We start from the raw sequence: 15305 nt of genomic DNA, 5'->3' as shown, positions 1-15305 counted from the left end.
GACTCCAGTAATGGTCAATCTCGTGTAAAGGTCGACCCTCGACTTTTGGCTAAAAATCCAAACTCTTTGTACTCATCACCTACTCACCGCTGAAATCAAACTCACCCTGATACAAACTATTCATTGGTAGAATCATAGAATAGCACACCATTGAAGGCAGCTGTCCAGTTCCTCGTGTCTATGCACATCAACACGTGCTGTCAAGGCTACCAGCTCACTGTTGTATGCTGCATTCCTGCCAATCCCGCCCTCCAATATGGCAACATGATATCAAGAAGGAACAGCAGATACACAGCAGTTCAAACTTAAAGTCGCTGAGATTGCAGAGCCAACAAATAATTGTGCAGCACTAGAGAATTTAAGATATCGGAGAAGAACATTAGAAATTGGAGGAAGCTCTTTACACAGCTTAGGCAGATGCTGAAGAATAAATGTGCAAACAGAGGAAAGCCAAGCATGCGGCAGCAGTTGGAAAACAAAATTGCAAATTACGTCAATGAAAATAGTCAGAATGGACTCCCAGTTTGTTGGGGGTCTATCCAAATCTCCGCCCTGAAAAAAGCAAGAACATTTGAAAGCCAGCCCTGGATGGTTTACCAGGTTTATGAAGAGAAACAGTTTGGTACTGCGACAGAAGACCAAGGGCAGGATTTTACCATCCGCGCTCTAAATGCGTTGGCGGGCGGGAAAAATGGCAAATGGCAGCTTTTCGAGCCCTCCAATTATTATCCACTGCCCGCCCCATTTGGCTCATGTCCTATGTATATGTTGTCCTCATCCCATCCACTGTTCCACTCACCACCCACACAAGGCAGACATCCTTTTTATCTGCCTTGGCATGTGTTCTGCTCACAGTCGCCCCATTTGTCTTCATGCAGGACAAGCTCACATACAATTAGAGGGAAAGGTCTCAGGCTGGTGGAGGGGGGGGTGGAATGGCTGAAATTAAGGCCCTAACTCCAAGAGGAGTGTGCCATCGCACTGGCTGGAGACGACAGGGATCATGCATGTGGCGACGGTGAGATGGGCGGCACCAACCCAAGTGAACACCCTGCGCCAGCTTATTCCCCAGACAACCTTACTGTGAGTCCATTCTGCTATCTTCCAGTCACTTGCCATCTTTACGAAATCTCTACTTTCTCTCATAGGCACCTCTGGAAAACATCCGAGGGCATCACCAGCCAGATCCTCATCTCCAGTCCTGAAGACACTTTGGAGCTGGAAGAAGAGGAGGAGAGCACTGTTAAAGACCCATTACAGCATTCACCTGCACCCTCCATCAGTGCAGAAACACACACTATGGAGGGACCTAGGTCTAGACTAACTTCGGGGTCACAATCTGGCCCACAGCAGGTGGAGGCAGGGTGTTGTAAGGGTGGCCGAGTTGCTACTATTAGTGATGGAATTGAACTGCAGACACTTCTTGAGTGGAAACATTAAGTTTATTTACAATATACTCAGCAGCAACTACACGTGTGCTTTCAACTCCAACACTATCTTTACACTGACTGCTGAGGTAGTTCATGCTACTCTCCTATTGGTTACTACAAATCATGTAATCTTCCTTAACAAGTATTATTCTTAAAGGTACATTACACGCTAAATAAAACCATAATTACTACATTCCTCCCCCTTTAACATGGCTTTACATAATATATTTACAAGTACATATTTTTCAATACAACACAATATTTACACTGGTTAAAAAATTTACAAGTTTAGTTTTTCAGGTGGTATCCTGATATGTGTGGAACTTCGCAGCTCCACAACTTCAGATTTTTTGTCAGGAAACTTGTTTTCTGGAGTTGCCTGAACATCAGATGCTTTGGTGGGCACTTGCAGTTCCGTATCCTCAACTCTTACAGGAACATCAGACATGCCAGTCCAGGGTTAAATATGCTCAACGGGAAACGCAGACCCAGTGATGGTCACTGGTGGAACCAAGTCTTGGTGATTTGTCTCTCTCTTCCTTAAATGGTCCACATGTTGACGGATGATCCGGCCTTTCACCTCCATATGATAGGATAGAGGTCCTGTCAGCACACTTATTTCGCCTGGTAACCACTTTGGTCCTTGCCCGAAGTTCTTTACATATTCTGTCTCTCCCACGATAAGTTCCCTCTCGTGACTATGCCTGTCATATCTAGTTTTCTGGCTTCCCTGACTCCTTTCCACCTTCCCCTCTAAATTCGGCATTATTAAGCTCAATCTCGTCCTTAGCATTTCAGAAATAACTCTGCAGGTGTGACACCTGTCGTTGTGTGAGGGGTAATCCTGTAATGAAAAAGAAAGCGTGCTAGCTTAGTTGCCAAGGAATCGCCAGTTAGCTTTTTCATGCCTGCTTTAAATGTTTGAACTGCCCTTTTGGCCAGTCCATTTGAGGAAGGATGGTACGATGCAGTTTTCACATGAGTGATACCGTTGAGGCTGATAAACTGTTGAAACTCAGCACTTGTAAGTGCCGTGCTGTGCCGTTATCAGAAACAACTACTTCTAGTAGTCCATGAATGGCAAAACTCTGATGTAGTTTCTCAACTGTGGCAGCCAACATTGGTGACTTCACCTCATGTACATCCAGCCATTTTGAATGGGCATTGACAATGAGCAGAAACATTGATCCCAATAAAGGTCCAACATAGTCAATGTATAACCTCACCCAAGGTGTACCTGGCTACTTACATGGTGTAATGGAGCTATCGCTGGCAACTTTTACAGTTGCTAACATAGCACATAGTGCTATACTAAATTCTCTATTTAGCCATCCATCCCAGGCCACCATAGATAGCTGCATGCTATGGTCTTCATTCGAGAAATTCCTGGATGGGCACTGTGTAGTTCAATTACAAGTGGCTCCCTTCCCTTTGGAGGAACTATCACTCGTGCTCCCCACAATAAGATGCCATTCTGGTTGGTTATTTCATGTCTTCTGTTGAAGTACGGTTTCCTTTCATCAGATACGGGCTCCTGTGACCAACCATGTAGCACTTGTTCTCGTACGTGAGATAGGACTGGGTCCCGACTTGCCCAGTCTCTGATCTGTCGAGTGCATACCAGCGAGGAATCTAAGAAATTTAACAGTAAAACAAGTTCCTGTGGAACTGGGACATGCTGATCATTTCTTGTAAAGGCAAATGATTAAGGGCATTGACGTTTGTGATTTGATTGCCAGGCCTATGTACAAAAGTGTACTCATATGCTGCCAGAATTAAAGCCCATCGTTGTATTCTTGCTGAGGCTTTGGGTGGTATAGTCTTGACCTCACTAAACAATCCTAGCAATGGCTTGTGGTCTGAAACAATTGTAAAATGGCGGCCGTGTATGTACTGGTGAAATTTCTTGACACCGAAGATGATGGACAGGCCTTTATTTACTATCTGCAAGTATCCCTTTTCAGCTGTGGCGAGCGTTCTTGATACATAACCTAATGGCTGTCGTCCATCCGATGAGAGAGCTCTGCTCTCACTCCACAGGGAGATGCGTCACATGTCAGCACCAATTCTTTCGTCTGGTTGTAGTGCACTAATAAGTTGGATGAGTGCAACAATTGTTTCACCTTTATGAAAGCTTCTTTCTGGGGTGGCTTGCAAGATTGTTGATTCAATGTTGATTGGTTCTTTTTGAGTGGAGAATGCAGGGGGGCCAACACTGTAGACAAATTGGTTAAGAACTGCCCATGATAGTTGATCATTCCTGGTAATGATTTGAGCTCTGAGGCATTCTTTGGTGCAGGTGCCTCCATTATGGCTCTCATTTTCTCCTCAACTGGGTGGAGGCCCTGTGAACCTACATGGTGACCCAAATAGATTACCTCCCTCGCTTGGAACGTGCACTTTTCTTTTTTTAGATGCAGTCCAGCTTAAAAGAAATATTTTAAGACTTCTTCCATGTTTGCCAAATGCTCTTTTTCAGTGAATCCTGTCACCAATACATTATCTAAATAGACTACAACCTGGGACAGTCCCTGCAGTAAACTTTCCATTGTTCTCTGACAGATGGCACAAGCTGAGGAGACACTGAAAGGCAATCGTGTAAATTGGTACAATCTTTTGTGGGTATTAATTGTGACAAATTCCCGGAAGGCATTATCTAACTTTAGTTATTGATAAGCATGACTCATGTCAAGCTTTGTGTACGTTGTTCCTCCTGCCAGCTTGGCATACAAGTCTTCGATTTTTGGAATGGTGTGTCTGTCTGGCTTAGCTACTTTATTAACCGTCAGTTTGTAGTCTCCACAAATTTGGACGCTTTGGTCGGGTTTAAGAATGAGGACTATGGGGGCTGCCCATTCTGAGAACTGAACAGGTTGTATAACGCCCAGTTTCTCTAGTCTGTTCAGTTCAGTGTTGACTTTTTCTTGCAGTGTGTATGGCACCGGTTTCACCTTCATGAAGCAACGGGTTGCTTCCGGATCCACATGAATCTTTACCTGCAGGCCCTGGATTTTCCCCAGTTCGTCCTTGAAGACGGTGGGGTACTTTCGAAGTAGCTCTGTTAGCCCACTTGCTCTCAACTGGAAAATTTCAGCCCATCCTAACTTCATCTCCCTTAACCAATTTCGCCCCAGGAGGCTTGGCCACTCAACTGCAACCATCATCAAGGGTAGCTTTGCCAACTGACTTCCACAATGGACAGTTATGCTGCTTATGTCTTTTACTTGAGCATCTTCACCTATATATGTTTTGAACTTGGCAGCTGTCTCTTCTAAATTTAATATGTGTTCACTATTATTCCGATATCTGAAGGTATGTTCCCCAGACACTGTAGTGGAAGCTCCCATGTCCACTTCTATTCTGGCAGGTTTGCCATTTACTTTCACTGTGACAAATATTGGTTCTGTCTTTCCAACTTTCAGATTAAACAATGAGTAAATTTCTGAATTTGTTGTTTCAGGCTCTTCTACCTTGTAGATTCTATTGGGCTTCTTCTTTTGTTTATATGCCTATTTGAATCTTTCCTTGTATTGCCTCACCACGTGACCATTTCTGTGACAATAGTAGCATTTGATTTTTTTAAACTGCCAATCGCTGAAAGACTGCTTGTTTTCACCTCTATTAAAATTATTCCTCGATTTTGCTGCTAAATTATTTTTCTTTATCCTTTGGCTAATGGTGGCTGTTTCCCACTTCTCGGCAGAGTCTTGCATTTTCACGCCCTTTTCAGCCAGGGGTTTCCCCCCTCCGATGTGGAGGCCAGCGCCATTTTGTGCACCCTGTATTGCTTTTGAATCTCTTACTTCACTTTTCATGGCCAGTGCTATCACTAGCACCTTCTTGAAATCCAGATTCAATTCAGACAATAATCTTTTCTAAATAGAGTCCTCATTCACACAACACAGTAAACAATCTCTGAGCATGTCGTTTAGAGTCATACCGAACTCACAATGTTCATTTAGCTGCTTCAAATTTGCCACGTGGCATGCAATTGTCTCACCTGGGGCTCTATTTCGCAAATTAAACCTGAACCTCTGCATCATGACTGAGGCCTTTGGTTAAAAATGACCCTTCACGAGGTCCACTACTTCATCGAAATTCTCCGAATCTGGGACACTGGGTGTCGTCAAACCTCAAATCAAACCATAGGATTTGCTCCCACAAGTACTTAAGATGATCACTTGCCTCTTCTCTTCCCCTGTAAGCTCATTCACTTGAAAAAAGAACGTGAGGTGTTCTATGTAACGAGACCAATGATCTGTGGCTTGTTCAAAAGGATCAATTCTCCCAAATTGTGGCATTTAGAGAGAGCATAACTTCTTCAATTCTAAAGGAGCTTACTACTTACAATTACTGGGTGAGGTACAGTGCCAATTTCTTTCTAACTTGATTTCTTCTGTTCAATCCAGTTTTATCCTTGTCGCCAGTTTGTTGTAAGGGTGGCTGAGTTGTTACTATTGATGAAAGAGTTGATCTGCAGACACTTCTTGGGTGGAAACAAGTTTATTTACAATATACTCAGCAGCAAATACGCGTGTGCTTTCAACTCTAACTCTATCTCTACACTGACTGCTGAGATAGCCCCAGCTACTCCCCTATTGGTTACTACAGATCGTGTGATCTTCTTTAACAAATATTATTCTGAAAAGGTACATTACACTAAATAAAACCATAATTACACAGGGATATCCGAGGTAGCCAGCACTCAGAGGACCGCTGAAGGCCAGGATTCTGCTGAGTCCAAGCCTGATGACAAACCTCGGGACTCGGGTCGAACTGAGTTGGTGGAGTTTCAGCAATAATCAAAGGAATATCAGGAAGGGTTGTCAGCTGCTTTGCACAGATTTCAATGAATGATGGAGTAGTCCATCCACGTTCAGCCTGAGGTAATAGTGCCGGCATGCCAACGCACCAAGGTCAACACCAAGGTGGCTGCCATGGAGACCTTGGTCCAGGACATAGGGCTTGCACTGCTGTAGGAGCTCCATTCCATCGCTGTAGCCACTGGAGGTATCCATCAGTGGCTACATGAGAGAGGGGCAGGGCAACTCGAACTCACTGAAGGAGTCACCCAGAGGCTCTCGGGCACCCATTGGGAGGGGGAACCAGCATCTGGACACCCCTGGGTCATGCACCCAGGTGACTTCTGGAGTGTCCAGCCGATCCGAATCTCCTCTTGCTGTGACACCATCACCTTCAGCTCCACAGGCTGAGGAGGGTGCACCTGCCCTACAGCAGGAGACCCAAAGTGGGCCAGGGCCATCCAAGTCTCGGCTCTCCAGGGGACACCTGCCAAATTCATCACAGAGACAACAGGGCATAGCAGGCTATCTCCATCTCCGCTGTGGATGTTGGGATGCACCAAGACGTAATGGTAGGGTTAGGAAAATTAAGAAATATTAGGACCACGACAGTGGCATGGGTGATAACCACATGTTGTATACTTTGCACTAATGTAAATAGAATACTGTTATGTACTGTACATCTTGTTTAGATTGCTGTACTTTGCAAGCCAGTGCATTATGGGATCACAGAATCCATTTTGTTTTGGTAGTTCAATTAAGTAAAATAAACAAAAGCACAAAGTTCAACAACCTCCGTGCCTACTTGAGTGTTGATTAATCTTTAAAAAGCTATCGGCAATACCAGTATTAAAACATAACAAATTGGCAATGAGAACGATGGACCTGTGCAGTAATGCCACTCGAAAAATGAAACTAAAGTGAAAGAGCTAGTAAATGGAAATTACTACTAAAAAAAAGCTGTACTTATCTTGTAGAATAGGTGGCAGTCCCAAGGCTCAGTAGATTAGAATAGTTAGAAGGCAGCTGCAAGTTGGAATCGGTTGGTAGAGTTAAATGAAGAAGCCTGTGGAGCATAGTTTAAAAAAAGACAAAAACCTGCAGAGTTTAGAAGAGAAAACAAAGAATTGCTGATGTTCTCAAGGTTAAAACAAAATGGCAATCAGAGCAGAAAGCAGTGCTGCAGCTTTAAATTAGAAAAAAAACCGGCCCCGATGGGACCACGAAGCCGCTGGGTCTCCCAAAGTGCAGGATGTTCAACATCAAAAGGACCTGCAGAGTTAACAAAGAAAAAAAATCCCTGCAGAATCCCCCAGAAAAAGGTTGTAGAGGCCTGGGATGAAATCAAAACAGACTTTGTTGTCAACTCATTCAAGAAATGTGGGATATCCAAAGCACTTGATGGCACAGAAGGTGATTATTTGTGGAATGATATGGCTGATGACAACATGATTGCTAATGAAGATGATGTTGATGATCCATATGATGATGCCATTCCAGAAGCAGATTGGGACATGTTGTTTGGCTCTATGGATTGTAATACATGTTCAGTTCAGTGCATACTGTGCTGCCAGTATTCTTTTCTGTGCTGTGAAAAAAATCGGAATGAAACTGTATAAATTTGTATATAAGGCATTTGTTTTTTGATGAATTTAATGTAAACAGATTAAAATCTGTCTCCAAGGAGGTTATTATTTATTTATAAATAAAAATTCAATAAAAAAAGTACTTTCTGGGTCCTTTTGCAATATTTTTGGAGCCGGAGCTGGAGGGAACAATCTCCTCCCTGGTAACTCTGAGATAGCGAGACGGCAGGACAAGGTGGATTTCAGCCCCTCAAAACTATTACTCAAGTAAAAGTCGACCATTTACTTTTTGGCTAAAAACCTAGGGCAAAATGTTCAGTGCCCGCTGGCGTTGGGCATGCTCGGCGGTGTGAGTGGACAAGATAGCAAGAAGGCCAGAAATCAGTTTCACGATATTTTGAAACCAGTTTGCGATCGTCCGCTCAGCCCATCGATGGCAGGCCGCCTTTCCTGACATCGAACATCAGGAACCTCGTTGTAATATATCTGCATATCATTATAAGGCCAGCCTGCCAGAATTATCAGGATCGTCTGCCCACGTCAGCATAATTGCATATATGCAATGGCATATATAAGGTCTGCATTTGGCGGGCTGCACTTTGAGGAGAACTCGGAGGTGAGTGCACAGTAATGTTGCGCAGTGCTCGCTCGGATCGCCTGTTGGACTTCCAAGGTTGAGGGGCACTGGGGAGAGGCATGGACTGCCCTGCAGTTGAGGTGTGTTGTTGGGGACGGGTGGGGGGCAGCAAAGGCTGCCCCGCGGTTGAAGCTAGCGCACTAGCATGCACGGGATGGTGGGGGTGGGGGTGGGAAGCGGCCAAGCATTAGGGAAACTTTGTATAAAGCGACCATTCCTCTGCAGCTGAGACAGCTCAGATGTAGCCACATTGAGATGCATGGATAAAAACAAAAAGCTAAAAGCTACTGCGGATGCTGGAAATCCAAAACAAAAACAGAATTACCTGGAAAAACTCAGCAGGTCTGGCAGCATCGGCGGAGAAGAAATCAGTTAACGTTTCGAGCCTTCATGGCCCTTCGGCAGAACTGAAGCATAGTTAGAAGAAGGGAGAAATATAAATTGGTTTAAGGTGGGTGGGTGGGGGGGGGGTGGTGGGGGGAGAGAGAGACATTGAGGGTGTGGTGATTGTGGAGATGAGCAGATAATCAAAAGATGTCACAGACAAAAGGGTCAAAGAGGTGTTGAAGGTGGTGATATTTGTCTGAGAAAAGTGCTAATTAAGAATGGAAGACAGGATATTCAAAGTACAGCTCTAGTGGGGGTGGGGTGGAAAGACTAACAAGGTTTTAGTTTTAGATTTAAAAATAATGGAAATAGGTGGGGAAAGAAGAATCTATATAAATTATTGAAAAAAAAAAAGCAGAGAATGCCTGCACCTGAGCTGAGAGCTCAGCACACAGTCCAATAGGCAAACCTACCGCTAATCAGTCAGGTGGAGGTGGGCGGAGGTGGGTGGGGTTTCAGGCAGCCAGGTAGCACAATAAACTCTGGCCATCCAAGTGGTGGCCAGCACTCTCCAGGGTGCATTAAGCAAGAGAGGTTCTCAGAACACCCAAGCTAACCCACGCATCTCTTTCATCCTGTAGGAGGAGCACATCAGGAGCATGGAGCCTAGTGAACTAGTTGTATTGCCTCATGGCGTACAGAGAGCGGAAACAAAGGAGAAGAGAGCGACGAAGGTGCCTGGCTGTGCAGAGGGGGGAGTAGCACCCTCAGGAAGAAGGGGCGGCTGGGGTTCCTGCACAGGCCATTGAAGAGCCACAGCGAGCTGTCGCTGGTCAGCGCCTAGCTAGACCCAGGGTCTATAGACGCCGCCTTTCATTCCTGCAGATGACCCAAGAACCAGTGTCTCGTAACTGGTTGGTCAAATCTGCCAGTTACAGCGTGATTTGGCACCATGGGGACATGGAGGGCATCAACTGCCCATGGCCGTGAAAGTGACCGCTGTGCTCAATTTTTAAACCAGTGGCTCCTTTCAGGGCTCCACAGGTGACCTCTGTGGGATATCACAAGCCTCCACCCACAAATACATCCATGAGGTCTCGGATGCCATCTTCATGAGGGCACACTGCTCGGGACCAAGAGTGGTTGGATTTGCCCAGATCTCAGTTTTCCCATAGGTGCAGGGTGCAATCGATTACACTCACTTGGTGCTCAGATCTCCGTCGCAACAAGTGGTCAACTATGTCGACCGCAAGGGCTTGGCTGAATGTGCAGCTGGTGAGAGACCACCACAAACGCATCCTGTAGGTCTGTGCATGGTTTCCAGGGAGCGTCCACGACTCCAGTCGGTTACAGATCCCTGACATCTTCTAGGGTCCACAGAGGCTGCAGGGATGGCTCCTCAGGGACAAGGGCTACCCACAGAGGATGTGGCTGATGATACCTGTGCGGTGGTCTCAGACTGCAGCAGAGTGAAGGTATAATGAGGCTCATGCTGCAACTTGCAACCTGGTGGAGCAAAACATCGGGATGCTGAAATTGATGTTCTAGTGTCTGGACCGGTCTGGTAGAGCCCTGCAATATAGTCCACAGAGGGTGTCATGCATATCATTGCCTGCTGCACCCTTTACAGCCTGGTGCTGCAATGGGCAGAGGAGCTGGCTGAGGAGGAGATGGAGGAGTTGGAGGTCTCCTCCGATGAGGAGGGTGTTGACGGTGACGAGGGTGAGGATGTTCTCGAAGGCAATAATGATGGCGATGAGGCCCTTGCACTGGCCAGACGAGGAAAGTGCACTCATGAGGCCCTCATAGCTGCTAGATGTGAAGAGGATGATGACAACATGCAGTGAGGAGACACTACAGATCCTCACATTGCATCTATGAATATTTGACTCTAGTCTGGCTGATGGTAGTGCACATAGTCTCTGTGATAATGCTCCTGTCATGGAGATGCAGTGGAGGCCCTAATAGTTGCATGATTTCAGGAGAATGATGACGACATGCAGTGAGGACACTCCATAGATCTTCATATAACTTCTGAGAATGTCTGACTCCTGCCTGGCCAAGGGCAGCTCGCTTTGCTCTGTGATCAGGGTAATATCGTGGAGATGCAGCCATGAAACTTTAGAAGCATCTGGTCCTTTGTCCGCCTTCAGCACCTGACCCCTTCAGGAACACAGCATCACTGGTCACAGATGCTGAAGAAATGGGGGCCAATCTCACCTCAACAATGCTGAGAGCACACAGAGAGAATGACGGAACTCTGTGACGCCTGCGCATGACATTCTGGCAGCAATGACAAGCACCATCGAGGTGCAGGCATAAGTAATGTGTCCAGGGAATGTGAGGCTGGACCATTACTTTGGTCTGAAGGCTGCACAAAGCACAGGGAAGAGGCCCTGGACTGAGACACTTGCCTTTATCTTGTGCAGAAAGGGTTCACATCTGAGTGACACAAGCACTGCTCTAGAACAAGGACCCATAGACAGGGAGACATTGTTGAGAATTTATTTACAATGGTGAACATTATGTACAAGTGGTTCACATCCATGGTCAGGCTGTGCAACTACATCTTCTTAACCTTCCTAACCCTGTCTTGCTGCATCCTGGACAGCCACAGCGGAGGTGGAGGCAGCCTGCTGATTGCTACACCCTGTCTGTGATGACCCTGGCAGGCATCCTCTGGAGGGCTGAGACCTGGAGGGCCCCAGCCTGCTTTCAGGGTCCTGTTGTGTGGCAGTGGCATCCTCCTCGGCCTGTATGCTAGAGCTGTTGGGGTCACAGGAAGAGGGGGTTTGGATGAGCTGGAGACTCACAAAGTCACCTGGGTGGAACCTCCTCCCTATTGGTGCCCAAGGGCCCCTTGCTGAATCCTTGAGAAGAAAAGGAATCTGGAGTGTGATCGAACTGCCCCGTACCCTTTTCGCGTACACACGGTTGGAGGTCAACTATGGCGTCAGCGATGGAATTCAGCTCGCTCAGCAGTGCAGGAGAGATGTCCTGGATCAAGGTCTCCCAGGCGGCTGCCAGCACGCAAGCACTATCACCTCAGACTGAACATGGACGGACTCCTCCATCGTGCCTTGCAATCTGAGGAGTGCAGCAGACATCCCTCTCTAATGTTCCCGAGCTTGCCTTTGCAGCTACAGCAACCAAGGCATGACCGAGTCCAGAGGCTCGTCATCTGACCCAGAATCGGCATATTTCTGGCCTCCAGCAGCCCCCTGAGTGCCAGGGACCTGGGACGTTCCTGCCACTTCCTGCAGTAGATCAGACAGTGTGATGTGCTCACCAGATTGTGATCCCGAGGCAGCTCTAAAGCTAGGTCCCACCAAGGCGTGTGTCTCTGCACTGGTGCAGACCGCTGTGACGGGGGTTCAAGGAGGGTACCTTCAGATTCCTCTTCAGAGGTTTCTTCGGGGCTTGATTGGAGGCCCTGGGTTGTGGACACAGTTGACTGTTTCCCAGATGTGCCTGCGGAAGCAAGGAGAGGTAATTAGTGCAAGGCAGTTGCCTGTGAAACAGGACACATCACTCACAGGATGGTTGTCTGCTGGATGTTGCACTGCTGGATCCTCAGTTGATAGAGCACTGCCGACTTCACTATCAGCACAGAAGCAGTCCAGATCCTTGTCAACCAGCTGGACGTTACTGTTTTCAAATTCTGTGAGGGCCTTGATTTCAGGCATTCCTCCACCAGGTTGCAAGACCTCCCTCTTTTTGTGTGCCAGATTGTCCTGCATGAATAGAGATGGAGAGAGTGTAAGCAGGATGTCTGCTAGGCCAGATGATAAGTATGCCTGGCGTGTGTGTGTGTGGTGAATGGTCCCATGGACGGGATGAGGACAATGAAGGTGTGTGTGAGAGAGTGAATGGTGATGTCCCTTGAACTGCCAGTGAGTGTGAGCCCTGTGGATGTGTGATGGATTTGAGTGTGTGAGTGAGAGTGATGAGAAGCGTGACTTAACCTGACAGAATGGAGGAGATCATTCATCCTCTTGTGGCACTGGGTGGCCGCCTTCTTTTGCAGGGTGTTGGCGCTCACCACAGCTGCCACCGCCTCCCAAGCTGGATTGGTGATGTTGCTGCCCACCCTGCGGCCAGAGTCGGGGCAGAGGACATCACAGCATCCAAAAGGCGCTTGAGGGCTGAGTCTTTAAAACTGGGAGCTGCAGTCTTTTTGTAATTCGAGGCCATGTCTTCCATGCAGCAGTCCTGGGCTGGAAGCACTGAGAGGTGTGTGCACGGCTGAACTTTAAATATGGCGCCTGGTGTGATGAAGTGGCGAGGTGATGGCGTGGCAGGCGAAGAGAGCCCGTCCGCCATCGAAACGGTGTGTTTCCCAGCAATGCATAATTAATACGGCGGGTTTGGAATGATATAGTGTGAGAAGCCGCCATTGAGGCCAGCGGGTAATACGTCGTTTTCCCCGCCCACTGCCACACTTAGTACAAATCTTGGATGCTTCCGCCCGTAGACTAAGAAACTCGGCTTTTCCTCTCAATAGGAATTTGCCATGCTCTTAACTAAGGACAAAAATATGCCGGATGTTGGTCTCACCTCAAATGATTGTAACCCTGTCTCTAATGCATCTGAACTATGGGCCATCAAAGAGCTCTGGGCTCTTACTTGTTTCATATACCGGAATTTAGATCGTGTTCTATATCCTTGGAGCAGTGTTTTGTAGTCAGTAAATGCTATTTTTTTCCTCAAAATGATTTGGGTAGTTAACTTTTATTCTTGGTATTTTCTCTTCTGAATTGGGAACTGGATCTCTCCACAGACGACAGTAAAGCTCAAAATTCCAAAGGCAGACTGGCATATGGTTTACATGAATGTTGTGTGATTCATTTGTGTCATAATAGTAAATGTGAGAAGTTTGAGCTTTTCTTTGTTAGTAGATAAGACTTTTCAGTAGTTTCTATACAAATAAGATTTCAATTATTCTAAATTGACATGATTTTCAGCCATGTATATACTAAAACAAGCTCTCTTATCACTGCTGATTAATATTACCAGCATGAGATATTGTCTCTGAGAGAAAAAAACTATTTGGTCAAATTTAGAATTCTTCAACTGGTGGAACATGAAAGATTGTGTTGTCACATTTTCAGAAGAATGTAGTGCCTTTGTTTTTGGAAACTGTTCATTCAAAAATTCAGAGCACAAAAGATTGTTAAGATCTGCTTGCTTTCCAATAAATTTTATATTGCTTGAACTGAATACTTGTGACATTTTTCCCCCTAATGATCTTGTTGTCTGAGCATCTCCATGAGCTATTTGTCTCTGTGTAACATATGCTGCATCTTTGAGGAGAAGTATAGAATAAATCATGAATGGATGGTTGCCTGTACTGCATTAGCCTGCCATCGGGTATTTGGTAACAGTAGTGGCATCTGCAATGGAAAACTTAGCGATGCATGTTATAGGCATAGTGTGAGTACTCTTGGGAATGTGCTCCGGTTGTTTTTGAGGCCATGGTACATGGGATACATTAGTCTAAATTGCATTCTATGCTGGCTTCAATTTGTCTGACAATCTTAAGGTAAAGTTTCACAAATGTCTTGTGGGGTAAATGATTCAGAAATTTAGGGTTATAGTGCCTCTCGCTGCAGTGCCATACCGACATTTGATTGCATCTCAAGTCTCTAACTCTAGTTAGGTACAATCTCTGGGCTTAGATTTCTAAATTGGATGATCCATCTTGGCCTCCCCCTGAGGTCCCCAACATCATAGATGCCAGTCTTCAGCTAATTCAATTCACTCCTTGTGATATCAAGAAACAGCTGAAGGCACTTGATACAGCAAAAGCAAAGGGCCCTGACAACATCCCAGCAGTAGTACTGGAGACTTGTCTCCAGAACTAGCCACACCCCTAGCTTCAGCTGTTCCAGTACAACTACAACACTGGCATCTACCTGGCAATATAGAAAATTTCTCAGGTATGTCTCATCCACAAAAACCCAGACAAATCCAATTTGGCCAACGACCAGCCCCCCAGTCTGTTCACGATAATCAACAAAGTGATGGAAGGTGTCATTGACAGTGCTATCAAGCAGCACTTACACAGCAATAACCTGTTCACCAATGCTCAGTTTGGGTTCCTCCAGGGCACTTGGCTGTTGACTCATTACAACATTGGTCCAACCATGGAAAAAAGAACTGAACCCGAGAGATGAGGTGAGAGTGACTGCCCCTGACTTCCAGGCCACATTTGACCAAGTGTGGCATCAAGGAACCAATGCAAAACCGGAGTCAATGGGAATCGGGGGAAAAGTCTCCACTGGTTGAAGCCATGTCTAGCACAAAGGATGATGGTTGTGTATGTTGGAGGCCAATCATCTTAGTCCCGAGACGTCACTGAAGGAATTCCTCAGGGTAGTGTCCTAGGCCCAACCACCTTCAGCTGTTTCATTAATGACCTTCCTTCCAGCATAGGGCCAGAAGTGGAGATGTGTGCTGATGATTGCGCAGTGTTCAGTACCATTTGTAACTCCTCAGATATTGAGGAGTCCATGTCCAAATG

Source organism: Cetorhinus maximus, chromosome 1, assembly GCF_964194155.1.
Source record: "Cetorhinus maximus chromosome 1, sCetMax3.hap1.1, whole genome shotgun sequence".
Lineage (NCBI taxonomy): Eukaryota > Metazoa > Chordata > Chondrichthyes > Lamniformes > Cetorhinidae > Cetorhinus > Cetorhinus maximus.
Note: the sequence above shows the minus strand (reverse complement) of the source record.